The sequence below is a fragment of the Canis lupus genome, chromosome 26 (assembly GCF_003254725.2).
Source record: "Canis lupus dingo isolate Sandy chromosome 26, ASM325472v2, whole genome shotgun sequence".
Taxonomy (NCBI): Eukaryota; Metazoa; Chordata; class Mammalia; order Carnivora; family Canidae; genus Canis; species Canis lupus.
The window spans coordinates 28,237,497-28,265,117 of record NC_064268.1 but is presented as its reverse complement, the minus strand read 5'-3'; the positions used below and the strand labels follow the sequence as shown (position 1 = coordinate 28,265,117).

General features: G+C 44.0%; 1 long non-coding RNA gene across 4 annotated transcripts in view; it reads right to left on the bottom strand.

Moving 5' to 3' along the window:
- Window positions 1-27,621, bottom strand: part of LOC112676956 (uncharacterized) — a 93,278-nt gene that overhangs the window by 8,142 nt on the left and 57,515 nt on the right. The window contains exons 20-22 of one of the 4 annotated variants that reach the window (XR_007406125.1): window positions 23,341-23,530; window positions 17,835-17,960; window positions 151-4,104 (exon numbers count right to left, since the gene is read on the bottom strand). This is a non-coding gene — a long non-coding RNA (uncharacterized LOC112676956). The remainder of the gene's footprint in view (window positions 1-150; window positions 4,105-17,834; window positions 17,961-23,340; window positions 23,531-27,621) is intronic. The other 3 variants (XR_007406124.1, XR_007406126.1, XR_003146782.3) reach the window with 3 other exon arrangements.

Sequence of the window (27,621 nt, the reverse complement as noted above, 5' to 3'; positions counted from 1 at the left end):
GATACAGGCTGTCAGGCATGCATTTTTGGGGTGAGACTGGCCACCTGGGACTGCGTTCAGCAAGCAGCCCTCCTGGCTTTCCCCCTGTCTGCTGGAGGGGATGCTCCTCCTCCAGTTCTCCCCCCACTCACCAGCAGAAATACAGCTTACCAGAGGTGCAGGAAGAAGCAGGACTGCCAGGACCCCAAGGCCACCCTGGAATGTGCTGGAGGGGCAAGCTGGCTGCATCCTTTCTGGAACAGGACACACGGCTCACCTGGGGCCCCACTCTCCCTGTCAGAGCCCCTTCCAGTTACGTCCTCATATTCACTCTCCTCAGCCCCTTCCACCCAGCTCACCCCTGCTTACTCCCCAGTATCAGGCTGGACTAATCATTGGGTCCCCAAGCAGCTGCCTCTGCCCTCTGGCCCACACCAGGCAGGGAGTCTGCAGGAGAAGCCCCACCCTCGGAAGGCCAGCTCCCAAACTCTACAGTCCCTTTCCTCTCCCATGTTAAAGGCAGATGCCGGTTCCGCCTTTCCTGCTACCGCCATACAACCCTCATGGAACCCCCACGTGATGTGCCCATGGTCTCCCGTCTTGCCCTAGCACAGCTCCGCTCCCACCAGGTTCCTGCTGAACCTCCCTCTGCAAGCCTGCCACTCATTTCTGCAGGCTCTTCCAGCTCTTCCAACAACACCCCTGCAGGCTGGGACCTCACTGAGGGGGGCACTTGACGGGATGAGCACTGGGTGTTATTCTGTATGTTGGCAAATTGAACACCAATAAAAAATAAATTATAAAAAAAAAACCGGATTCAAGTGCAATCATTGTTGAAAAAGAAAAACTATAAGTTCCTCTATTTAAAATAGTGGGGACTGTGTGCCCGGTTGTCATGTTTACTATAAATGTCTGATTTTCAGGAGCAGGTAATGAATATCAGGTTGAGGTGACTGTATTTCATTTGTATTCTCTTAGTCTTGAATCATTAGCATGGTGCTAGACTTATTTTTGCTTCTGTAAAAAAGCAAAGGAACTAACTAAATAACAAAGAAGAAACCCTTATAGCTTCAAAATACTTTTATTTCTCTACTTTTGCCTTACTTCACCAGCTCACACGCTTGTGGGAATTTAATTCTTTATTAGTCAAAGAAATGTGTGCTTCCTCATCATGGCTTGTTTAAAACAGTGCTCTAGAAGCTATTATCTACATACAACATAAGGAGAATATGCTCCCAACCTCTATGAAAACTTTGAATTAATGGTAGTGTTACAACGAAACCACACTGCAGATTTGCGAAGTTATTTTATTTTAGATATACCATAAACATGTGGTTTGATGTCTTCTTATCGCATTTGATTACTTATCTTGTGCAGCACGGCTGTGGCCCCTGCAACCTATGCCACCTGGCTTTGAAATATGAAAGCCAGCCCCATGGCTTCACCCCAGCTCACATACATGAATTCCCCTCTATTTCTGGCCTCTGGCTATTTCCATTTATGCCTTAAGACACTTTTGGACCTAAGAGTCAGTCTCTGTGATATTGTTTATTTCCAACTGTTTAGACTGCATCAGAAAGACTGTAGGCAAGGTTCAGTATCTACAAGTGAGTCACCATGATACACAACACCACAAACACAGGATAAAAATCATGTGTCCTATCAATAGATGAAGGAAAATGATTATCAAAATTTGACACCCATGCATGATAAACGCTCGACAAAGTAGGTTTAGTAAGAACATACCTCAACATACTAAGAGCCATATATGAAAAATACACAGCCAATATCATACCCAATGATGAAACACTGAGAACTCTTCTGTTAAGATTAGGAACAGGACAAGAAAGTCCACTCTCACCACTTTAGTTCAACATATTACTGGAAAACCCAGCCAGAGCAATTGAACAAGGAAAACAAGAGGCATCCATATTGGTAAAGAAGTTAAATGGCCACTATGTGAAGATAACATGATACTTTATACAGAAAACTCTAAAGGCTCCACCAAAAAGATATTTGGAAATAAGTGAATTTAGTAAAGTTGTAGGATACAAAATTAATACCCAGAAATTGGTAGTGTTTCTAGGCAGTAATAAAGTAGAAAGAAGAATTAAAAACACAACTGTATTCAAAATTGCACAAAAGGAATAAAATATATAGGAATAAACCTAATCAAAAAGGCAAAAGTCCTGTGGTCCAAAAACTATAAAGCACCAATGAAAGTAATTGAAGATGACACACACAAATGGAGATATCACATGAATTGGAAGAAATCAATCTTGTTAAAATGTCCATAGTACCCAAAGCACCTACATATTCAACACATTTCCTATGAAAATACTAGCAGGCTATCTCACAAAACAAGAACAAATAATATCCAAATAAGTATGAAAACACCAAGGACCCTGGACAGGGTCACCTGGGTGACTCAGTCAGTTAAGCATCTACCTTCAGCTCAGGTCATGATCCCAGGGTCCTGGGATGGAGCCCCACATAGGGCTGCTTCCTGATTAGTGGGGAGCCTGCATCTCCCTCTCCCTCTGACTGTTGCTCCTCCTACTCATTCTCTCTCTCTCTCTTTTTCTGTCTCCATCTCTCTCATGCTCTCTCTCTGAAATAAATAAATGAATAAAATCTTCAAAAATAACTACCAATGTGAGCAGCCAAAGCAATTCTGAGAAAGAAGAAGAAAGCTAGAACTACCAAAATTCCAGTTCTCATGGCATGTTGCAAACCTGTAGTGATCAAAACACTATGGTACAGGCACAAAAGTAGACACACAGAACAAACAGCACAGAAATAAACCCACAATGGATAGTCAACTAATTTATGAAAAGGAGACAAGAACATCCAGTCGAAAAAGATGATGTCAATTTATGATGTCAGAATGCTGGACAGTTATGGGCAAAAGAATGAACCTGGAACCCTTTCTAATGCCACACACAGAAGTAAAGTCAAAATGGATTAAAGACCTAGATGTGAGACCCGAAGCCTTAAAAATCCTAGAAGAGAACAGAGGGGGTCATTTTGCTGACTTCAACTGTCACATTTCTCTGGCTAGGTCTCCTAAAGCAAGAGGCGCTAAAGGAAGAATAAACTTTTAGGACTAAAACAAAATAAAAAGCTTCTGCAGAGCAAAAGAAACCATCACATACTAACATACAACCTACTGAATGGAAGGAGATATTTGCAAATGACATATCTGATGAAGAATTAGTCTCCAAATATATAAAGAAATTAGGGAACCACACCAAAAAAACCCCTAAAGAATCAAATTTAAAAATGGATACAAGATATGAACAGATATTTCTCCAAAAGGACATACAGATGGCCAACAGGTACACAGAAGGATGCTCAATAGCACTCTTCATCAGGGATATGCAAATAATCAAACATGCTCCGAGATATCACCTCACACCTGTAATAATGGCTAAAACCAAAATCACAAGAAACAACAAGTATTCATGTGGATGTGGACAAAAGGCCACCTCGTGCGCTGTTGATGGAAATGCAAACTGGTGCGGCCACTGTAGGGAAGTTTCTCAGAAAAAGATAAAACAATAACCATAACCATATGGAATTCCTCATACCGGGTATCTACGCAAAGAATATGAAAACACTTAGTGAGGAAGATATATGCACTCCTATGCTTATGGCAGGGATATTTATAATAGCCAAATTGTGTAAGTACCCAAGTGTCCTTCCATAGATAAATGGATAAAAAAGATGTGGTATAGAGATATAATGGAATATTAATAAGGCATAAAAGAATGAAGTCCCAGGGTCTTGGGATTGGGCTGGCATCAGGTTCCCCACAGGGAGCCTACTTCTCTGTCTACCTATTTCTTTGACTTTCTGTGTTCTCCTGAAACAACAAATTATTTAAAAAACTAAAACCCCCAAAATTCTAATACCTCGCCACCCACATTCAGTCAAGAATCTTGTAAATTTCATTACAAAATATATATTTTAGGTTGAGGTGCTTCAGTCCACTGCTACCACTTTAATCTTAGCCATCCTCATGTAGTCCAGATGACCACTCCAAAATCCGGACCGTAGAACCTGAGCGAGAAATATGAGTCAGACAGGAATTCCAAAAGTATCTTGTGACACACCCTCTTCTCCCTGTACAGAGATACAGAAATCATTAACAAAATATATCTTAAATGAAAACACATGGATGGGAGCACAATCATAGTAAAATCAAGCATCAGAAGGCATAAGGAAACACCAACATGAGCAAGGCTTAAACATGTGCATAATGACCACTGTGTTATGAATAAGGTGAAGGTACCTGAGATCTCAGGTCCATGGGGAAATAGAAACTGAGTAATCCAGGTGAGATAGTCAGAGGCAAATTCAGTGTTTAAAACCAGGGGCCACAGGAGGATTCTCAATTTCATGAAAGCAGAGATGCCAAAATGGATGCAGATAACTTTGCAGGGCTACAGAAGGCTTAGAGTAGCATCCTGGGATTTTTATGATAACCACTAGAAACATGATTAAAAATAGAAATCCAGCTGATCCAAGATGGTGATGTAGAAAGACCCTGAATTCACCCTGTCTGTGGACATATCCTATCTCTACCAACAGCAAGACAGACAGAGACAATGGTGATGAGGGGAATCCTCACTCCTGACATGGCAAAATACAGTGGGGAGGGATAGTACTGAGGGTCCATGAGCAGATTTATTGGCACTGGGGCACAGAAGAAAAGCTGGGGTTGAAAAGAGCAACTAGAATATAAAGGAAACTGTCTTATAAACCTGACAAAAGGCAGGGTAGTGGCCAGGACTCTTGACTGGTTGTAGGGGCTGGCAAGAGCCATGATTTACAATATCCCCCCAACTTGACAAGGTAGAAAGGAGCAGGAGCTGGAAGTCCTCATATACCTATCAACTCAGACTCAGGCCCCCAGCCCACACCAGTGCCTGCCATTCCAAGAAGGCAGCCCCAGAGCAGCAGACACTGAGATCCCTGGACAGCACTCACTACACTACACCTGTCTTGCCGAGGTGCCATAGGCATAGATAACCTCATAATACTCCATGTCCACAGAAATTTAACTCCAGAAGGATTGCTAGGTCACCCGTGGTGTGGAGTGCTCTGGGGCCTCCTGGCTCATGCCTACTTTGGCTTCAGCCCCCCAGGCAGGGCACTTCCTTCATCCAGCACCTCAGCTTCCTGGCATGACACCCACCTCAACTCCAGGCACCCCACCAGGGCATCCTCTCTGGGAACACACTAGGACCCCCAATCCCACTTCAATCCTGGCTCCAATTGCCACCCCAGGTTTCAGCTGGTGCTGAGCATACTGAGACCCCAATTTGTACCCAGTTCACATTAAGCTGCCTTATTAGGATTCCCTCTGAACAGAGATCCCTGGGACACCACCCTGGCTCAGACACACTTCATTTTTTTTAATAAAATAATTTTTTATTGGTGTTCAATTTACCAACATACAGAATAACACCCAGTGCTCATCCCATCAAGTGTTCCTCTCAGTGCCCGTCACCCACTCTCCCCCACCCCCCGCCCTCCTCCCCTTCCACCACCCCTAGTTCGTTTCCCAGAGTTAGGAGTCTTTATGTTCTGTCTCCCTTTCTGATATTTCCCACACACTTCTTCTCCCTTCCCTTATATTCCCTTTCACTATTATTTATATTCCCCAAATGAATGAGAACATATAATATTTGTCCTCCGATTGACTTACTTCACTCAGCATAATACCCTCCAGTTCCATCCACGTTGAAGCAAATGGTGGGTATTTGTCATTTCTAATTAGCCTTAATATTCTTGAGGAGCACTGGCCAGCTATAGAATAATCCTTAGTACAGGTTTGCCTGTTTCCTCACACCTGGATTCAAGGCAGGGGCTCTTGTAGATTTACAACAGATATAACACCGTGTTTTTCTCAGTTTATCATGTTGGGGAACATGTGATATTACCTGGTAATTTTATTTTTGATTGTTTAGTTAAGATGAAGTCTGATAGATTTGATTTCACCATTCTAAAGTGACTGCTTTTTTCTTTGGTAATTGATAAACTTGCTGGAGGAAGACACCTTGAGATTACTCAAATTTACTCTTCCTCACTCAAGTTCTACTCACCAATTTTAGTATCCACTGATTCTTGCCCGAAACACTCTTACTATGATGCTCACCAAACAGTGCTCCTTCTGTACTTTCAGTGCTCCTTCTTTGTATATTAGTTCATTTTCTACTGGAAGGAAGAACTTCTCATTCTTCTCTGTGAACGTCTGTATGACTTGACTTATGTAAATGTGGACTCGTGGGTACTTATTTATGGATGATAATAGTTTACCCTCACCTGATGCTGACTCTGTCTCCTGCACATGACTAACCATCCTCCCTCCTAATGCAACTACCATCACCTGACCCTGGACTGCTGTCACTAGAACTTTGTGTTGCCAGTTTTTGAACTTTCCCTAAGTTCAAAAGGGAACTTTTTGAAAAGTTTGAAAACATTTCAGATGTTTCTACTTTCACCAATACTTAGAGGACTCTTCTGTATCCTTTGGTAGATGTCTTTTGTGAACATATGTATGAATTTTTGTTGAGGATTTACCTGGGAATAGAACGTTCCATGTCATTAGATGCTACTCATCAGTTTTGTAAGATAGCTGCCGCAATGCAAATGCCCACCATCAGCTCAAGCATTCTTGCAGCTTATGGTCTTAAGACTTACTGTTAGAGACCTCATCTCTTTAGCTGTGACTGGTAGACACTCAGTATTCACTCTAGTACCCTTTCCTTGGCATGACCTTGTCTTCAATTTCTATCCGTCTCCCTCTGTGAGGCTATCAGTACATTTGTAGCCCCGAGCCACTCAGCTATGTTTACTGGAGTGGGCAGACACCTTGGCAGAAAGAAGCCCCAATTGCTGGGACGATCTGTCTGGATTCCCACTTGTCTCCTATTTTAATGCTATTACTGTTTATTGCCTGGATAAACTGGCTAAGCCTTAAACAGGCACCCCCCTATATTCTCATTAGCCTGACTACCTCTTCTCAGGAGGAGACAGGTTCATGCTCTCCCAGAAGCTGAAATTGCAGGAGACAGTGTTAGCTGGCCACTCTCAGGAAACTTCAGAATCATTAGATTAAAAAGTTAGAACCTAGAAAATTTTAAACTCCTATTTAAAAGCTTGACCTGTGTGGTGGTGGTGGTGGTGGTGGTGGTGGGTGTGTGTGTGTGTGATGTACATCAAAAAGATTAGATACTTTAAAAAGCACATCTGTTTTTAACACTGTCAGGAAGCTCCACACCACACAGTTTTCCAGAGTGGCTTACCAGTTCACATTCCCACCAACAGTTCAAGAGGGTTCCCCTTTCTCCACATCCTCTCCAACATTTGTTGTTTCCTGTCTTGTTAATTTTCACCATTCTCACTGGTGTGGGGTGGTATCTCATTGGGGTTTTGATTTGTATTTCCCTGATGGCAAGTGATGCGGAGCATTTTCTCATGTGCTTGTTAGCCATGTGTAGATCTTCTTTGGTGCAATTTCTGTTCATATCTTTTGCCCATTTCATGATTGGATTGCAGCAATAACCACAATAGCCAAACTGGGGAAGGAGTCTTGGTGTCCATCAAAAGATGAATGGATAAAGAAGATGTGGTCTGTATATACAATGGAATATTACTCAGCCATGAGAAATGATGAATACCGACCATTTGCTTCAACACAGCTGGAGCTGGAGGGTATTATGTTGAGTGAAGTAAGTCAATTGGAGAAGGACAAACATTATATGTTTTCACTCATACAAGGATTATAAAAATAAGTGAAAGGGATTATAGGGAAAAGGAGAAAAAATGAGTGGGAAATATCAGAGAGGGTGACAGCACATGAGAGACTCCTAACTCTGAGAAAGGAACAAGGGGTAGTAGAAGGGGAGGTGGGCAGGGGGATCGGGTGACTGGATGATGGGCACTGAGGGGGGCACTTGACAGGATAAGCACTAGGTGTTCTACTATATGTTGGCAAATTGAACTCAAATTAAAAAAATAAAAATAGGGAACCCTGGGTGGCGCAGCGGTTTAGCGCCTGCCTTTGGCCCAGGGCGCAATCCTGGAGACCCAGGATCGAATCCCACGTTGGGCTCCTGGTGCATGGAGCCTGCTTCTCCCTCTGCCTGTGTCTCTGCCCCCCTCTCTCTCTCTGTGTGACTATCATAAATAAAAATAAAAATTAAAAAAAATTAAAAAAATAAAAATAAGTGGAAAAATATACAAAAATAAATAAATAAAAAGCACATCTGTAAATTCATTTTGTCTTTGTCACTAAGTGATCCGAATGGACTTAGACAAATCCTAGGCAAAAAATGAAGGATTGGAATCTTATCAACCACACACACTGACCAAAGTCCATTATAATTAGAAATCATTAAACCACATACACTCAAAACCACAAAATCATTTTTAAGGAACAAGTGTAGTAGAGAGATTAGCATCGATGGAAATTAAAAGAAACAGCTATAGAACAGAGAGACTCCAGTGGTATGTATGCCTCAAACTGTGTGAAACAGCAAACTGGTAACAAGGGACCTGCAGCCATTGATGAATGAATGACAATGAACCCTGCATTTTAATGCACTAAAACAGGGTGAACTTAAATAGTAAAATAAACAATGAAAAGTAGAAACTAAATAGAGAACAATGAATAATTCTACAGATGAAAATATGAAAGTTTGACATTGCCAAGAGTGAAGGAAAAAAGTAAAAGGCTCAACATCATTAGAAACAAGAAGAGTTTACAACTGCAGATTCACTGGAGATTACAGAAATAGTAGTGGAAGCCATGGGCTAGAGGGTGGCACTGAATCTGAGGATTCAAAATGTAGTTTTTAGAAAAGTACAACCAATTAACTGTTGGTGAAGTGAATAAAAAAAAAACTGCACATAAATATGCAGATAATATATTTGAACAATGTCCACACCCTTTTATGTGGAAAGAACCTGTCTAGAATGAGAAACAGATTCCCTAATATGATCAAGGATGTGTGCCAAAATCTTCCTTAAGTACTACCATGTTAAAAAGTAACAAGAATGGCCATATTGCTGATTTTCTGAGCACAGTCAGAAACCAGCCAAGCAGGGAGGGATTTTCTTCAGTGCTCAAGGCCCAAGAAATGTTGGAAAAAACCCTACTCTGCTGCCTGTGAATGGGGCAGTTCCTCTAACTCCCAAACTTTGTTGCTCAGGGGTAAACCGGGATCCTAATTATTTGTCTCAGTAGGTTGCTAAAGAATGCTCCTTGTGCTGTGTTGATGAGCCCCATGGACAAGATATTGTTAGCCACCTGTTCTCCTGACATTCAGTTATGTTCCAAAAACATGTTTGTGGAAGGCTCTGTATCATCTTTCTATTGCTGCCTAACAAAGTATGGCAAATATGGCAGCTCAAGACAACCCTCACATGTTCCTGCACGGTTCTGTGTGCATTAGATGTCTGGCACTCCATGGCTCTCAGGGCTTTACAAGGCAGAGATTAAAATGTCAGACAAGCCATGGGCTCATCTAGAGGCTTCGGTTCCTCTTCCAAGGGCACATGGTTGTGGCAGAAGCCTTTCTTTCATTTTTTTTTTTTTTGTGGTTGTCAGAGGCTCTTCTTTCCTGCTGGCTGCCAGCCAGCTACAGCCCAGTCTCAGCTTACACCACCTTACTTCATGCCCACCCCTCCCCCATCTGCCACCCACCAGAGCACATGGAATCCTCTTCCGCTTCACATCTCTCATTACCCTCTAAGGATTCACGGGAGAGATCTGTTCCCTGGGAAGTTACCTTGATGACTCATCCCATGTGTTCAGTGACTATAGGATTAGCCATGCTTTCCTGCCTGGACTCAGACAAAGAAAGTAACTCCTCCGCAGGCCGGCTGCATGCAGAAGTGACTAAATCATCTAAAATTTAGGTTAAATGAGCAATTGCCAGGTACGTGTTTGGGATACGTGGGCAAATGTGGAGGGTGGGTCATTGTATAACCCAAGAGGCTATACAATGAACCTGGACAGGATGGCAATGACACCACCTCAAGCCTTGTCTCCTCCAATGCCCAGATTCCAGGAGAGACATCACTCTGCAGCCACCTGTGTTTGGAGCAAAAATGTAGGCACACAACACAGAAATAAGGAGAGAATGCCCATGACAGGTTGACTGGGCTTGGCTGTGACAATGGGGGAGATAGTGTAATTAGAGTGGCCATGGCAAGGATCTCACAGCTGCACAGAGGCTCATGCCTTCTGGGTGAGCAGATTTGCACAGAAGATGCGACCCAGTACCGTGGGGTCAGGCCACTGGCATGCCACTATGCAAAGTTTAGTGAATACTCAAATGAGAAATACCTTCCAAGGACCTTCCATGAATAACAAATAGCTCCGTCCTTGTAAGCATCCCTAGGTGGTGCTGCAATTACTGTTCCTGTTTTATTTTATTTTATTTTTTTTCCAGTTTTATTATTGACTATAAGTTTAAGGTATACAATGTCGTAATATATATATCAAAATGATATAGATGTTGAAATTACATCTATTTATCAAAATGATTACCACAATAAGGCTGATTAACACCTCCATCTTCTCACAATTTTACAATTTTTTTAAATTTTTTTTTATTGGTGTTCAATTTACTAACATACAGAATAACCCCCAGTGCCCGTCACCCATTCACTCCCACCCCCCCGCCCTCCTCCCCTTCTACCACCCCTAGTTCGTTTCCCAGAGTTAGCAGTCTTTACGTTCTGTCTCCCTTTCTGATATTTCCCACACATTTCTTCTCCCTTCCCTTATATTCCCTTTCACTAGTATTTATATTCCCCAAATGAATGAGAACATATAATGTTTGTCCTTCTCCGACTGACTTACTTCACTCAGCATAATACCCTCCAGTTCCATCCACGTTGAAGCAAATGGTGGGTATTTGTCATTTCTAATAGCTGAGTAATAGTCCATTGTATACACAAACCACATCTTCTTTATCCATTCATCAATCGTTGGACACCGAGGCTCCTTCCACAGTTTGGCTATCGTGGCCATTGCTGCTATAAACATCGGGGTGCAGGTGTCCCGGCGTTTCATTGCATTTGTATCTTTGGGGTAAATCCCCAACAGTGCAATTGCTGGGTCGTAGGGCAGGTCTATTTTTAACTGTTTGAGGAACCTCCACACAGCTTTCCAGAGTGGCTGCACCAGTTCCCATTCCCACCAACAGTGTATGAGGGTTCCCTTTTCTCCACATCCTCTCCAACATTTGTTGTTTCCTGCCTTGTTAATTTGCCCCATTCTCGCTGGTGTGAGGTGGTATCTCGTTGTGGTTTTGATTTGTATTTCCCTGATGGCAAGTGATGCAGAGCATTTTCTCATGTGCATGTTGGCCATGTCTATGTCTTCCTCTGTGAGATTTCTGTTCATGTCTTTTGCCCATTTCATGATTGGATTGTTTGTTTCTTTGGTGTTGAGTTTAATAAGTTCTTTATAGATCTTGGAAACTAGCCCTTTATCTGATATGTCATTTGCAAATATCTTCTCCCATTCTGTAAGTTGTCTTTTAGTTTTGCTGACTGTATCCTTTGCTGTGCAAAAGCTTCTTATCTTGATGAAGTCCCAATAGTTCATTTTTGCTTTTGTTTCTTTTGCCTTCGTGGATGTATCTTGCAAGAAGTTACTATGGCCGAGTTCAAAAAGGGTGTTGCCTGTGTTCTTCTCTAGGATTTTGATGGAATCTTGTCTCACATTTATATCTTTCATCCATTTTGAGTTTATCTTTGTGTATGGTGCAAGAGAGTGGTCTAGTTTCATTCTTCTGCATGTGGATGTCCAATTTTCCCAGCACCATTTATTGAAGAGACTGTCTTTCTTCCAATGGATAGTCTTTCCTCCTTTACCGAATATTAGTTGACCATAAAGTTCAGGGTCCACTTCTGGATTCTCTATTCTGTTCCACTGATCTATGTGTCTGTTTTTGTGCCAGTACCACACTGTCTTGATTACCACAGCTTTGTAGTACAACCTGAAATCTGGCATTGTGATGCCCCCAGATATGGTTTTCTTTTTTAAAATTCCCCTGGCTATTCGGGGTCTTTTCTGATTCCACACAAATCTTAAAATAATTTGTTCTAACTCTCTGAAGAAAGTCCATGGTATTTTGATAGGGATTGCATTAAACGTGTATATTGCCCGGGGTAACATTGACATTTTCACAATATTAATTCTGCCAATCCATGAGCATGGAATATTTTTCCATCTCTTTGTGTCTTCCTCAATTTCTTTCAGAAGTGTTCTATAGTTTTGAGGGTATAGATCCTTTACATCTTTGGTTAGGTTTATTCCTAGGTATCTTATGCTTTTGGGTGCAATTGTAAATGGGATTGACTCCTTAATTTCTCTTTCTTCAGTCTCATTGTTAGTGTATAGAAATGCCACTGATTTCTGGGCATTGATTTTGTATCCTGCCACGCTACCGAATTGCTGTATGAGTTCTAGCAATCTTGGGGTGGAGACTTTTGGGTTTTCTATGTAGAGTATCATGTCATCGGCGAAGAGGGAGAGTTTGACTTCTTCTTTGCCAATTTGAATGCCTTTAATGTCTTTTTGTTGTCTGATTGCTGAGGCTAGGACTTCCAGTACTATGTTGAACAGCAGTGGTGAGAGTGGACATCCCTGTCTTGTTCCTGATCTTAGGGGAAAGGCTCCCAGTGCTTCCCCATTGAGAATGATATTTGCTGTGGGCTTTTCATAGATGGCTTTTAAGATGTCGAGGAATGTTCCCTCTATCCCTACACTCTGAAGAGTTTTGATCAGAAATGGATGCTGTATTTTGTCAAATGCTTTCTCTGCATCTAATGAGAGGATCATATGGTTCTTGGTTTTTCTCTTGCTGATATGATGAATCACATTGATTGTTTTACGGGTGTTGAACCAGCCTTGTGTCCCAGGGATAAATCCTACTTGGTCATGGTGATAATTTTCTTAATGTATTGTTGGATCCTATTGGCCAGTATCTTGTTGAGAATTTTTGCATCCATGTTCATCAGGGATATTGGTCTGTAATTCTCCTTTTTGGTGGGGTCTTTGTCTGGTTTTGGAATTAAGGTGATGCTGGCCTCATAGAACGAATTTGGAAGTACTCCATCTCTTTCTATCTTTCCAAACAGCTTTAGGAGAATAGGTATGATTTCTTCTTTAAACGTTTGATAAAATTCCCCTGGGAAGCCATCTGGCCCTGGACTCTTGTGTCTTGGGAGGTTTTTGATGACTGCTTCAATTTCCTCCCTGGTTATTGGCCTGTTTAGGTTTTCTATTTCTTCCTGTTCCAGTTTTGGTAGTTTGTGGCTTTCCAGGAATGCGTCCATTTCTCTTAGATTGCCTAATTTATTGGCGTATAGCTGTTCATAATATGTTTTTAAAATCGTTTGTATTTCCTTGGTGTTGGTATTGATCTCTCCTTTCTCATTCATGATTTTATTAATTTGAGTCTTCTCTCTCTTCTTTTTAATAAGGCTGGCTAATGGTTTATCTATCTTATTAATTCTTTCAAAGAACCAACTCCTGGTTCTGTTGATCTGTTGACCAGAAGACCACAGTTCTTCTGGTCTCGATTTCATTGAGTTCTACTCGAATCTTTATTAACTCCCTTCTTCTCTTGGGTGTAGGATCTATTTGCTGTTTTTTCTCTAGCTCCTTTATGTGTAAGGTTAGCTTTTGTATTTGAGTTCTTTCCAGTTTTTGAATGGATGCTTGTATTGTGATGTATTTCCCCCTTAGGACTGCTTTTGCTGCATCCCAAAGATTTTGGATGGTTGTATCTTCATTCTCATTAGTTTCCATGAATCTTTTTTTTTCAATTTTTTAAAATTTTTATTTATTTATGATAGTCACACAGAGAGAGAGAGAGGCAGAGACATAGGCAGAGAGAGAAGCAGGCTCCATGCGCCGGGAGCCCGACGTGGGATTCGATCCCAGGTCTCCAGGATCGCGCCCTGGGCCAAAGGCAGGCGCCAAACCGCTGCGCCACCCAGGGATCCCCTCCATGAATCTTTTTAATTCTTCCTTAATTTCCTGGTTGACCCTTTCGTCTTTTAGCAGGATGGTCCTTAACCTCCACGTGTTTGAGGTCCTTCCAAACTTCTTGTGATTTAGTTCTAATTTCAAGGCATTATGGTCTGAGAATATGCAGGGGACGATCCCAATCTTTTGGTATCGGTTCAGACCCGATTTGTGACCCAATATGTGGTCTATTCTGGAGAAAGTCCATGTGCACTTGAGAAGAATGTGTATTCAGTTGAGTTTGGATGTAAAGTTCTGTAGATATCTGTGAAATCCATCTGGTCCAGTGTATCATTTAAAGCTCTCGTTTCTTTGGAGATGTTGTGCTTAGAAGACCTATCGAGTATAGAAAGAGCTAGATTGAAGTCACCAAGTATAAGTGTATTATTATCTAAGTATTTCTTCACTTTGGTTAATAATTGATTTATATATTTGGCAGCTCCCACTTTCGGGGCATATATATTGAGGATTGTTAAGTCCTCTTCTTGGACAGATCCTTTAAGTATGATATAGTGTCCCTCTTCATCTCTCACTACAGTCTTTGGGGTAAATCTTAGTTTATCTGATATAAGGATGGCTACCCCTGCTTTCTTTTGAGGACCATTCGAATGGTAAATGGTTCTCCAACCTTTTATTTTCAGGCTGTAGGTGTTCTTCTGTCTAAAATGAGTCTCTTGTAGACAGCAGATAGATGGGTCCTGCTTTTTTATCCAGTCTGAAACCCTGCGCCTTTTGATGGGGTCATTAAGCCCATTCACATTCAGAGTTACTGTTGAGAGATATGAATTTAGTGTCATCATGATAACTATTCAGTCCTTGTTTTTGTGGAATGTTCCACTGAACTTCTTCTTAAAGGGGAATTTTAAGAGTCCCCCTTAAAATTTCTTGCAGAGCTGGTTTGGAGGTCACATATTCTTTTAGTTGCTGCCTGTCTTGGAAGCTCTTTATCTCTCCTTCCATTTTTTTTTTTAATTTTTATTTATTTATGATAGTCACACAGAGAGAGAGAGAGAGAGGCAGAGACACAGGCAGAGGGAGAAGCAGGCTCCATGCACCGAGAGCCCGATGTGGGATTCGATCCCGGGTCTCCAGGATCACGCCCTGGGCCAAAGGCAGGCGCCAAACCGCTGCGCCACCCAGGGATCCCTCTCCTTCCATTTTGAATGAGAGCCTTGCTGGATAAAGTATTCTTGGTTGCATGTTCTTCTCATTTAGGACCCTGAATATATCCTGCCAGCCCTTTCTGGCCTGCCAGGTGTCTGTGGAGAGGTCCGCTGTTACCCTAATACTCCTCCCCATAAAAGTCAGGGATTTCTTGTCTCTTGCTGCTTTAAGGATCTTCTCTTTATCTTTGGAATTTGCAAGCTTCACTATTAAATGTCGAGGTGTTGAACGGTTTTTATTGATTTTAGGGGGGGATCTCTCTATTTCCTGGATCTGAATGCCTGTTTCCCTTCCCAGATTAGGAAAGTTTTCAGGTAGAATTTGTTCAAATACATATTCTGGCCCTCTGTCCCTTTCGGCGCCCTCGGGAACACCAATTAAACGTAGGTTTTTCTTCCTCAGGCTGTTGTTTATTTCCCTTAATCTATCTTCATGGTCTTTTAATTGTTTGTCTCTTTTTTCCTCAGTTTCCCTCTTTGCTATCAACTTGTCTTCTAGGTCACTCACTCGTTCTTCCACCTCGTTAACCCTCGTCGTTAGGACTTCTAGTTTGGATTGCATTTCAATTGATTTTTAATTTCTGCCTGATTAGCTCTAAATTCTGCAGTCATGAAGTCTCTTGAGTCCTTTATGCTTTTTTCTAGAGCCACCAGTAGCTGTATAATAGTGCTTCTGAATTGGCTTTCTGACATTGAATTGTAATCCAGATTTTGTAACTCTGTGGGAGAGAGGACTGTTTCTGATTCTTTCTTTTGAGGTGAGGTTTTCCTTCTAGTCATTTTGCTCAGTGCAGAGTGGCCAAAAGCAAGTTGTATTGGGAAAAGGAGAAAAAGGAGAGAAAGAAGGAAAGAAAAGAGAAAGAGAAAAAAAATGAAAAAAAAGAAGAAAAAGAGAAAGAAAAAGAAAGAAAGGAGAAAAAAGGGGGGTGGGGGAAGGAAACAAATCAAAAAGCAAAAAAAAAAAAAAAAAAAAAAAGAACCACGGGGGAGTATCTTCTGATTCTGTGTACTTTAAGTCCCTTGGCTTCCCCTGGAAGTTGTCAGTCTAGCTGGTCTTCTGGGGGAGGAGCCTGCTGTGCTGATTTTCAGGTGTTAGCAGTTGGGGGAGCTGCTGTGCCCCTGCCTGGTGCAGGGCTCAGTGGGGGTTGTTTACCCCGTGAGGCCCCAGGAGCAAGAGCCCTAGTGGCGGGGCCAGCTCTGGAAACCTGGATTCAGCCCCCGCAGTAACTCCGGAGCGTCTGCAGGGCCTGAGGCTCCGGGGCGGGGCCACTGATCTGCTCAGCTGGGGCAGGAGCGTCCTTGCTGTCCTGGGCCCTCCAGGCCTCTGCCTGTCCCGGGGGGAGGCCGGATCCTGGGCTGTGTCCCGGCGCCCTGTGCTCCGGTGCCTGCGCTGTTGGATTCGCGCTCCCGGGCCGCGCAACCCCCTCCGTGGAGCCGCCGCCCGAACCCCTCCGAGCTGCTCCGGGTTCCGCCGGGTCCCGCCCTGCGCGCTGCAGCCCTTAGGGAGCTCGGCGCACTCTCCTGGGCGCGCAGTTGCTCTGTTACTGTCCCGGGGAGCCCGAGGGCATCCCCGCCCTCCTGGGTCCTGCTCCAACTCCCTGCGAGCCCCTTTCCGCCCGGGAAGGTCGGTGCAGCTCCTGCGTCTCCGGGACGGGGCTCTCCTGTCCTGGGGACACTCCCCCGGCCTCAGCCCGGCTCCTCGCGGGGCCCCTCCCCCTTGGATGCCTTTTGTTTCTTTATTTCTTTTTCCCCGTCTTCCTACCTTGATAGAAGCGCGAACTCTTCTCACTGTTGCATTCCAGCTGGTCTCTCTTTAAATCTCAGGCCGAATTCATAGATTTTCAGGAGAATTTGAAGGTTTTCTAGGTAATTTGGTGGAGACAGGTGATTTGGAGACCCTACTCTTCCGCCATCTTGCCCCTCCCTCCACTGTTCCTGTTTTAGACACCAGGAAACAGGTTCCTAGAGAGGTTTGTTGATCCTACCCTGGGTCACGTGGTGTGAAGGGCAGAGCCGGGCTTGCAGCTGACTACACAGATTCAGACGCTGCAGCATCCCCACTGTGCAGTGCTGTCTCCACTGCCTTGTCACCAGTCAATATCTGTCCTATTCACCAGGTGCAAGGAGGTGTGTGCAGCATGACCAGGTGAGTAAGAACTTCAAATTATCTGCCATCTTTGATCCTAATCATTCTCAGGAAGACACACATAATATACCCACACGATAAAAAGTCACCCACTAGGAGATCCATCAAACACATCACCTGGGCACAGCTCTGCTCAAGGAGATCTTGGGGTGGGGGAGGCTTTCTGGGAGGGGGCAAACAGTGCCTCCATCGGAGGAACACATTCAGGGTACCTGGAGCATAGCCTAGGTCATGGCTGGGCCAGGCAGTAAGGGAGACGATGTCTCTTGCAGAGGAGATGGCACTTGGATGGAATCAGGAGGTGGCAATGAAGACCACTTGCCACACACACAGCTGAATGATATTGATGTTTTCAATGGTCTCCAGGAAAACCAGACAAACATCAGCCACATCCTCCTGATGGCTGGAGAGAACCTTTGGGCAACTGGGGATGATTTGTATGTATTTTAAAGATATAATATGGCTTTACAATGACTGGAAGCTTTACCTCATATCATGGAATCCCTGCATGTGTTGTTTCTTTTTCATCAAGTGCAAGCCTTATCAACATAGTATTTGATGAAACATCCATGACCAAAAATAGTTTTTTAACTGTATCCAAAACAGCTCTTTTCTGTGAAGATTAAATAAAAAAGTATTTACTTATTTATTTTTAAGTAAGTAAATAAATTTTTTGTGGAAGAAGTTGTACATAAACAAAACACCAAAATCCACCACTAAAAAATTGTACCTATAATAAGTTTAAATTTTTTTAAGTTGGAGGAGGAATACAATTCAACATAACTGTGTCTAACTCAGGATGTTTACAGTAGGCTGTTGTCCATATCAGCCAGAGGTGCTATGTCCTAATATTCAGTATACAATTCTTAACACAATTTCTTTTTAAAAGACACTAACCTCGAAATAAGTCAATCGGAGGACAAACATTATATGGTCTCATTCACTTGGGGAATATAAAAAATAGTGAAAGGGAATAAAGGGGAAAGGAGAAAAAATAAGTGGGAAATATTGGAAAAGGAGACAGAACATAAAGACTCCTAACTCTGGGAACGAACTAGGGGTGGTGGAAGGGGAGGTGGGCAGGGGGTGGGGGTGACTGGGTGGCGGGCACTGAGGTGGGCACTTGATGAGATGAGCACTGGCTGTTATTCTGTATGTTGGCAAGTTGAACACAAACAAAAAAATAAATTTATTTAAAAAATGACACTAACCTCTATTTTTACCATGAATGTCATGTATGTGACCTAACAGTATCATGTGACTGCATGTGGCGTTTCACCTGAGATGATTTTTGTTTACCCCAGGGATCATGACCATGGCCTGAGAATATTCAAATGAATACGGTTTGGTCACTGACTAAGGTGAAAATGGCAGCTTAGAGACCTCCCAAAACTCTCTCTTCCAACAAAGCAATCAACGTACTGGCAACAAGTGCCACCATCATTATTTTCAGAATTCTGGCAATTAAACAAAACTTGCAGCAGTAGGGGAAATACTGAATCCAGGAAACAAAAGTTTAAAAAACCCAGCTAAGCCACAGTCAGAAAGACGCATGAGATTTCTGCTGTTGTCATTTGCTTAGATCCCATTCCCTCCCCTGCAGTCTCATGACAGTTCAGAAAAATGAGCAGCAATGTTCACAGTGCAAGTCAGCAATGTGGGATGCCTGGGTGGCTCAGCAGTTGAACCTCTGGCGTTGGTTCAGAGTGCGATCCTGGAGTCCCAGGATGGAGTCGCACATCAGGCTCTCTGCATGGAGCCTGCTTCTCCCTTGCCTGTGTCTGCCTCTCTCTCTCTCTCTCTCTCTCTCTCTCTCTCTCTTTCTGTCTCTCATAAATACATAAAATATTTGAAAAAATTTTTTAAAAAGAAAGTCATCCATATGGCAGCCACTGGAGAGAGCAGAGCTGGCCTGGAGCCCCCTCACCACCTCCCTCCTGGAGAATTATAGTAAATGGGCCAATCTGGTGGAAACTGTGTAAGACCCAATCTCTTCAACTGTCCACATTGAGTCTGACTGGGAAGGTGCCCAGAATTAAAAGCTTTTCCCTGGCATAACTGTCAAAAAAGACATAAAAGAGAAAAAGAAGAGGGGCAATTGTTCAACTTATGATTGCTTAAAGTGATGGATAACAATTTGAGCAAACAATAGGCTAACAAAAGCCTTAAGCGAGCACTAAGGGGCTTTGAGAAGCTCCAACTTCTCAGGAATCCAGAACATGCACCTTGTAGGGCTGTGTGCATGCTCCGCAAACCTGACAAGCTCCCCTACACTGGCACCTCTGGCTGACCCTGATGCTGTGCACAAGCAAGAAGTGAGGGTTGCAGCAGAGTTTTCAGCTGTTGGCTCACTATGAAAGGCCCCTTGGCACAGATGGAGCCACTCCTCTGTTTGAGGCTGCTAATGCATACCCTACCCAGTCACCGACTGACCACCAGCATTCAAGCCAGGCCTACAGTGGCCACGCATGAGCAATTTGCCAGCTTGGAGAATTAGTTTAGAATAGACACTAATATCTTATTAGACAGCAATGACAAAAAGCAGTAACATCAACTCCGGGGGAGGCATAAGGTCTGATACCAAGAGTTTCCAAGTTCTATTATTTATTATTTTATTTATTTTTTAAATATTTTATTTATTGATTCATGAGAGACACTGAGAGAGAGAGAAGCAGTGACACGAGCAGAGACACAGGCAGAGGGAGAAGCAGGCTCCATGCAGGGAGCTGGATGTGGGATTCGATCCTGGGACTCCAGGATCACACCCTGGGCTGAAGGCAGGCACCAAACCACTGAGCCACCCAGGGATCCCGCAAGTTCTATTATTTTAAAGCCCAGCCTATACTTCCCTGCCTCTGGGACAACAAGAGATCTGGAAGGGAAATACAAATTCTGGCTCTATGTAGAAAAGCATTGGCACAGAGGATTGAGATTGCCTTCCTTACACAGGCCTGGCTCTTAGGTTGGCCGCCAGCTATGTCCAGTTGTAGGAGGGGCTCTGTTCCCAATGAAAGAGCTAGGGAATTATCTGTCTTTGCCTTTTTCTAGTTTTTGGTGTTTTCTGGAAACTCAGGGCTTTCCTTGACTTGAAGCTGCAGTATTGCCATCTCTGACATTCCATGCCCTTTGTCTCCGTGTCTGTGTTTCCAAACCTACAACAGCCTACATTGGACAACCTGTAAGGACAACAGCCATTCAATTAGGGCCCACCCTAGTCCAGTGTTAACTGTATCTCAACTGGATTATATCTGCAAAGATCTTATTTCCAAATAAGAACACATTCACAGGCACTGTGGGCTTTGACTCTTCTATATGGTTTGGGGGTAGGGGAGGACACAATTACAGCTATAGCAGGGCTGAACAGCAGACTTGAGCAGGAGGAAGACAGAACCAGTAAATTTGAAGGTAGGTCACTTGACATCCAGTCTGGTAAACGGCACATTAAAAAAAAAAAATCTAAGAGCACGGGAAGAGAATGAGTGGAGTCCCAGAGCCCAGAGACCTGGGTACTACTATCAAGCATCCCAACACAGGCACTGAGACAGTCCCCAGAAAAATAAAAGACAGGAAGGGATACTGAGAATACATGAAGGAGTAATAGCCCAAATCGTAGCACATTTCATGCAAAACAGTCATCTAAACATTGAAGAAGTTCAACAAAGATAGGATAAATCCATCCCCTAGCACAATGTTTCAAGGCCAAAGACAAAAGCTGAATCACTGGAAGTGGCAAGAAAAAGGAAAGCATCATCATGTAGAGGCTCCTCAATAAGGTGAATGACTTATTTTCATAAACTACAGAGGCCAGAGGCATCAGGGTGACACAAAAAGGTTCTGGAGGGGATCCCTGGGTGGCTTGGCAGTTTGGCACCTGCCTTTGGCCCAGGGCATGATCCTGGGGTCCTGGGATTGAGTCCTGCATCGGGCTCCCTGCATGGAGCCTGCTCCTCCCTCTGCCTGTGTCTCTGCCCCTCTCTCTCTCTCTCTGTCTATCATAAATAAATAAATAAATAAATAAATAAATAAATAAATAAATAAATAAATAAATAAATCTTTTTAAAAAAACAAAAAGGTTCTGGAGGAGAAAATCTGTCAAGCAACAAATGTGCATCTAGCACAGATATCCTTCAGCAATGAAGGACATGTCAAGACCTTCCCAGATAAATAAAACCTGAGAGAAGCCTCTGCCGTCACCAGCTCTACAAGAAACGTTAGGGGGGAGTCCTTCAATCTGAAAGGAAAAGACAACAGAGTACCTCAATTCTCCACAGAGAAATAGTCACAGAGGGAAACATACAAGCAAGTATAAATGCCTAGGAGGGTAAGATGTATATGGAATAAACATATAAAAATATATTCTTCTGATTTTCAAGAACACTACATGAAGTAAATAAAAATGGGTGTTGATCAGCACACAAGGTAAAATGTAGGGTGTAGGACAATAATGGCACAGGGAAGGGATATCAATTGGCTAAGGTCGATGAATGCCTTGGAAATGAACCTGGTCTTAAGCCAATTAGACTGTCATACATAAAGAAGTTAACTGTAATGCCCAGGAAAGCTACTAAAACTATAAGCCACAACACATGGGAAAAGCAACATGGGGATTTAGTAATTCCTCTAGAATAGAACACCAAGAAGAGCAATAATGTAGGAATGTGAGAACAAAAAGACATAATGCATAGAAAACAGATGGAAAAAATGAGAGTACGCAACGCTACCTGAAAAGTAATTAGGTAAATTTACACAGTCCATTAAGAGGCAGAGACTGGAAGAGGGAATAAAAATCTGTCATCTCTCTGCCATCGTCCAGAGTCCCCCTTTACGTCCAGGACACAAGTAGGATGAGGCTTAATGATGGGAAAATGGGCACCAAGCAGATATTAACCCAAAGAACTAGACCAGCTTTGTTAATATAAGACAAAACTTATGGCATTTTTTACAGAAAGGAGGATGATTTATAGTAACAAAAGTGGCCACTCTTCACGAATTACGAACGTGTCACACTTAACGAGAAGGCTCCAAAATACATGACATGAAAGGATAGAATTGAAGAGAGGTACGGACCCCTCAACATAATGCTTGGAGGCTACAATACTTGACTTCTGACAACTCAGAGACTGTTATTTCTTGTTATGCTCACATCAGCACCATGGGGTGGGCAGAGTGTGGGGCTGGGGGCCATAATTTAAGGTGAAGGGCACAGAAGCTTGGAGAGATGAAGTGACTTGCTCAGGGTTGCAGCACAGATGAGGGAGGGTTCTGAGGTGGGGGCAGCAGATGGTTCCCTGGTCACCTGGATATGAGCTCATACCCTGTGCACCAAACCAAGCCCTGCCCTCACTTCTTTGTCCACATCCTCCTGCCCAGCACTGTTGCAAGGACTGCAGCTGCCCAAGAGAATGACCCAGATCCCGAGCCATCTCTTGGTTCTGCATTTCAATTCCTGACACAAATGCAATGTCTTTCCACCAAAGAAGACCCCCTAGTGGACTGAGGGGAATCCAAACATGTCTCCACCTCCTTCTCACTTAACTCTGCACCCACACAAGTTGATTCTCTCAGCAGCCCTGCTCTGAGAATTCCTGATTCGGGTGACCACCCTGGATGACCAGTAGTGTTCCTGACTCCCAACTGTCGTAGAACCCAGGACATTCCAAACCAACTGCACACATGACAGTTCCCCAGAGAATTAGCTTGGATCTTCAACTGACCAAACCTCATTGTGAATCCATTAATGAACGAGGACAGGGGCTCCTGGTCAGGCTGGTGTTCGGTGGCTTACTGCTTGAAGTCTACAAGCCCCCATGTCTCCTAGACTAAAATCTGTACAGCCTAGACTCAGGCCTTGTGAGAAGGCCTCGTGCAGGAAGTAGCTGCACTAGCTCTGAGTGGGCACCTTCCCAGCTCCTTCTTTCATCCCAGCGTCTAGGCTCTGCTGCACAAACTAGTTACTTCTCTCGAATCTACATACTGATTTACCCCCACAGTACCTTCAAAGCTGCAGTCAGTGGAAGTGATACTCGTGGCTCTCCCTTGTTGATGGCCAGATGCCCCTGTGGGTGCTGTGGAGCCCACTGATGGGGAAATCCAGTAGAATTTATTGGCTGCAGGTGGTTATGCTGTGACTCCCGTGTTTCAACTCTTTATGATCTTTTTCTTCTCATAACAGGAGTCATGATCCTGGAAAATACACCAAAGATAGAACCATTAACATGCAGCTCGGGAAGACCGAGGAGGCAGGTCATCAGGGTGCCTAGGGCACGTGTGTGTGAAGCAGGCCCATCCACACCTTCACACAGGCCTCGAGGTCCCCTGTGTCCATGGAGGGTCTCTAGGGCAGCTGCACAGGGGCCTCTCTTCCACGGAAACACGTTCACACATCAGACTCTGGAGGGGTGTGCAGGCTGCCATGAGCTAAGGGACAGGGGAGCCTATGTAGTGACACCAGAGGAAATATTTGTTAACATCAACTACTCTGGGAGTCGTCTTTCAGGTCCAGCAAACAGGACAGATCCATGAAGTTTTGCACAAAGGCCTGTAAATCACAAAGGGGAGAGTTTACCTCTCCACCATCTCCTGGCTCACACTAGAACTCAGCCTCCGGGTTCTCACATACAAGAGAGGGGGGCTGTGGCCCTCAGGTCACGTCCCCTGTAGGTCAGTGACAAGCCCTACAGTCTCCCCAGCACAAGTCCCAAGAGGCTTCACCAAACAAACCCCACTTGGACATGTGGTAGTGGCAGAGGGAGGGAAGTGCAGACCTGCTGAGACCGATAATTTTCAAATAGCAAGAAAAGATGACTCCAATATAGCACAGTCAAGCTCATGAATCCAGTTCCTCTTACAATTACAGCATTCAGAAACGTGACAGGAGAAGATCAGAGTTCTGCACAAATTTCCACTACCTTTGGGATTTCTTATCCACCTTCCTCAGCCTCCAGAGGACTATGGTCCACCCCACTGTCCCAGAAGTCCTGACCCACTGCCTGCTACCTGAGGGCTCTTCTGATGTTGAGTTAGAATGCACCCTGACTTCTGTCATTGCACTAATGATGCCCTTAATACATTTAAAATTGTTCTTTGAAATAGAAAACACGAGGCAGCGTTTTGGTAGCTTTCTCTGAAGTATACAGCACCGATGTAACGATAGCAATTATCCTTGAAGTGATGAGTCAACCTCCGCAGTACCTTCATCTCTTTCAGTTTATGGGGTGTACCCGGGTGGGTGTACAGAAGCGCATTTTCTTGAATTTCCAACTGGAAGGGAGAGATGTGGCTGTGCAGGACTGCGTGACTTCTGTCTCCACCCCAACACACGTCCTGGGAAATGCACAGCAATAGGGAGCAGTGTTGGCCTACTCACTAGTGTGCTATAAGGAGGCTAAATGGGGTTTGCTACAAGTAGGGCCTGGAGCCCAGGCAAGGATGTGTGCTTCATAATTTCTCTGTAGATGTGTAGCAATTGAATGACTGGTTAAGGAGTTAGACATCTGGTCATGGGTGGATCTAGAAAGCGGGCTTGGATGGCTCCCCAGCACGGGAGGTGAAAAGATTATGAAGTTTTTCCTCTGATCTGTTAAATTGTCCCACTCCAAAAGTTTATCTTCTTCTTGTTTTGTTACTCAAGCTGGAACCCACTGGTCAGTACAGAGGCAGCGTGCTGCTGACAATGCTGCCAACCACCTGTCCTCTAAGTCACTGTGTGTGGTAGAGATCTTCAGGGATGGCCTTGGAGACGATGCTGCTTTTGGATGATGTTTTGAGAGCTGCTGAAAAGACCTCCTACTGCTTCCTTCTGCCACAAATCACACAATTCAGAACATAATCTGTAAACATTGGGGTGCAGGTGTTCCAACATTTCATTGCATCTGTATCTTTAGGGTAAATCCCCAGCAGTGTAATTCCTGGGAATCAGTGAGGGTGACAAAACATGAGACACTCCTAACACTTGGAAACAAACAAGGTGTGGTGGAAGGGGAGGTGGGCGGGTGGTTGGGTTAACTGGGTGATGGGCACCAAGGGGGGCACGTGGTGGGATATGCACTGGGTGTTATGCTATATGTTAGCAAATTGAACTCCAATTAAAAAAATAGAATAAGAAGGGAAAAAAGGGATCCAAGTCATTTAGAATCAGTAACAATTTTGCAGTCTTGTCAAATTTCAAAACAATAACACTTCATTTTTATGTTTTATTTATTTTTAAATTAAAAAAAAACTTATTTATGATAGTCACAGAGAATGAGAGAGAGAGAGAGAGAGAGAGAGAGAGAGACAGAGACCTAGGCAGAGGGAGAAGCAGGCTCCATGCACTGGGAGCCCGACGTGGGATTCAATCTCTGGTCTCCAGGATCGCGCCCTGGGCCAAAGGCAGGCGCTAAACTGTTGTGCCAACCAGGGATCCCACACTTCATTTTTAAAATGAAAAAAAAAAAAAAAAAACCACACAAACTTTTTCAAGTACTGAAGACTTTTCATCCTGAGTTTGTTACAATATGAACACCCAGGATAGAAAGCAGCTGTCATCCAAATATTACCGAGGTGCCCTCCTGCAGCCACTGGGGGGACAGGTGGAAAGACCCGGTGGATTCATCACCACTGGGCCTTGGGGAAGAGCTCACAGCAAGTGGGCATCGCCAATGGCTGTCGACACCTGCTCTGGTTCAGAGGGACAGTGGCTCCTGTTGGACATGGCTGTGAAATTCTCAGGAAAGAGGAGGGGGAAGGCAAAGACATTTGGAACTGGTGAGCATCTTCCTGTGGGATTGATCTTTGTCTTTCCCAAGTGATTTATAATCTGTCCCACCTGCCTCTATGCTCACATGCCAATCACTGTTTTTTTTTTTAAGGACAGTTAGGATCTTGTACCAAAGCATCTGGTACAATTTCATTCTCCTACATGCCAATGTGGAGACACTGCCCCCTCTCAGACGTCGTGACCCTCTTGCTCAGCTCTTGCTCTGCGTCTGCAAAGTGTGTTGACCACAGTGGGGAAGAAACAGTAGAGCCATTCTGTGAAATGCTTAATTTCCACTTACCATATGAGGGGCACACCTCAAGGCCCTGAGGGGCACACCTTAGGGCCCTGAAACACTGGCCTATGGTAAACTGTGTACAGACCCTGTCACGGAGATTAGAGCTGTTTACATCGTTAGGCATAAGTTACATCATGACCTAAAGGATGGAACCGAGCCTCTCCTTTGCCTTCCTGGGCTTCGCTTTCAGCCCAGAGGGGCAGTGCCCCCCTCTGACTATGCCTCTAGGGTTCCTTGCTTGGCTAATGGACAGTCAGACGGGCTCTCCATCAAGAACAGATCACACATTCCCTTTGTCACATCCCTGCCTCCTGACATCATCTTGTGGAGTGAGAGACATGTCCTCTTGCCATGCGAAGGGGTTAGCTAGCACTGGAGTCCTCTGGTTCCTTGGACCCCCGTGTTCTTCACCATTGCAGACCTTGAGACATTGGAGCACATATCAAAAATGAGCTTGCCTTTTTAATGTGTTTCCTTTCAGTCTTGGTTAGTCCTCTGGGGTTGGAAAGGAATGTTTGTATATGCCGCCCAGCTAGTTCAAAGACATACAGCATTGTACTTCCTTTGTGGTATCTCACCCCCTTGTGATTTCCTTTTTTCTTTTTAAAAATATTTTTTTATTTATGATAGTTACACACACACACACACACACACACACACACAGAGAGAGAGAGAGAGAGAGAGAGAGAGGCAGAGACATAGGCAGAGGGAGAAGCAGGCTCCATGCACCGGGAGCCCGATGTGGGATTTGATCCCGGGTCTCCAGGATCACGCCCTGGGCCAAAGGCAGGCGCCAAACCGCTGTGCCACCCAGGGATCCCCAAAAAACAAGTCTTATCAAAGTATGAAGAGATTTTAAATGCTACTGATGATTAAAGAAAGTGAACACAGGGATCCCTGGGTGGCGCAGCGGTTTGGCGCCTGCCTTTGGCCCAGGGCGCGATCCTGGAGACCCGGGATCGAATCCCACATCGGGCTCCCCGTGCATGGAGCCTGCCTCTCTCTCTCTCTGTGACTATCATGAATAAATAAATAAAATCTTTAAAAAAAAAAGAAAGTGAACACAAAAGCATACGAGAACATCAGGCCGTGTTCAGCGCGACATCATTTGTTCTTCCAATTTCGATTTCCTAGAGTTCTGCTCTAATATTGTTATTTCTCTTCTGCTGCGTGGTTTTAGCTCCCATCGCTGTTCTTTCTCCAGCTCCCATAAGTGTGCAGTTAGCTTGTGTACTTGAG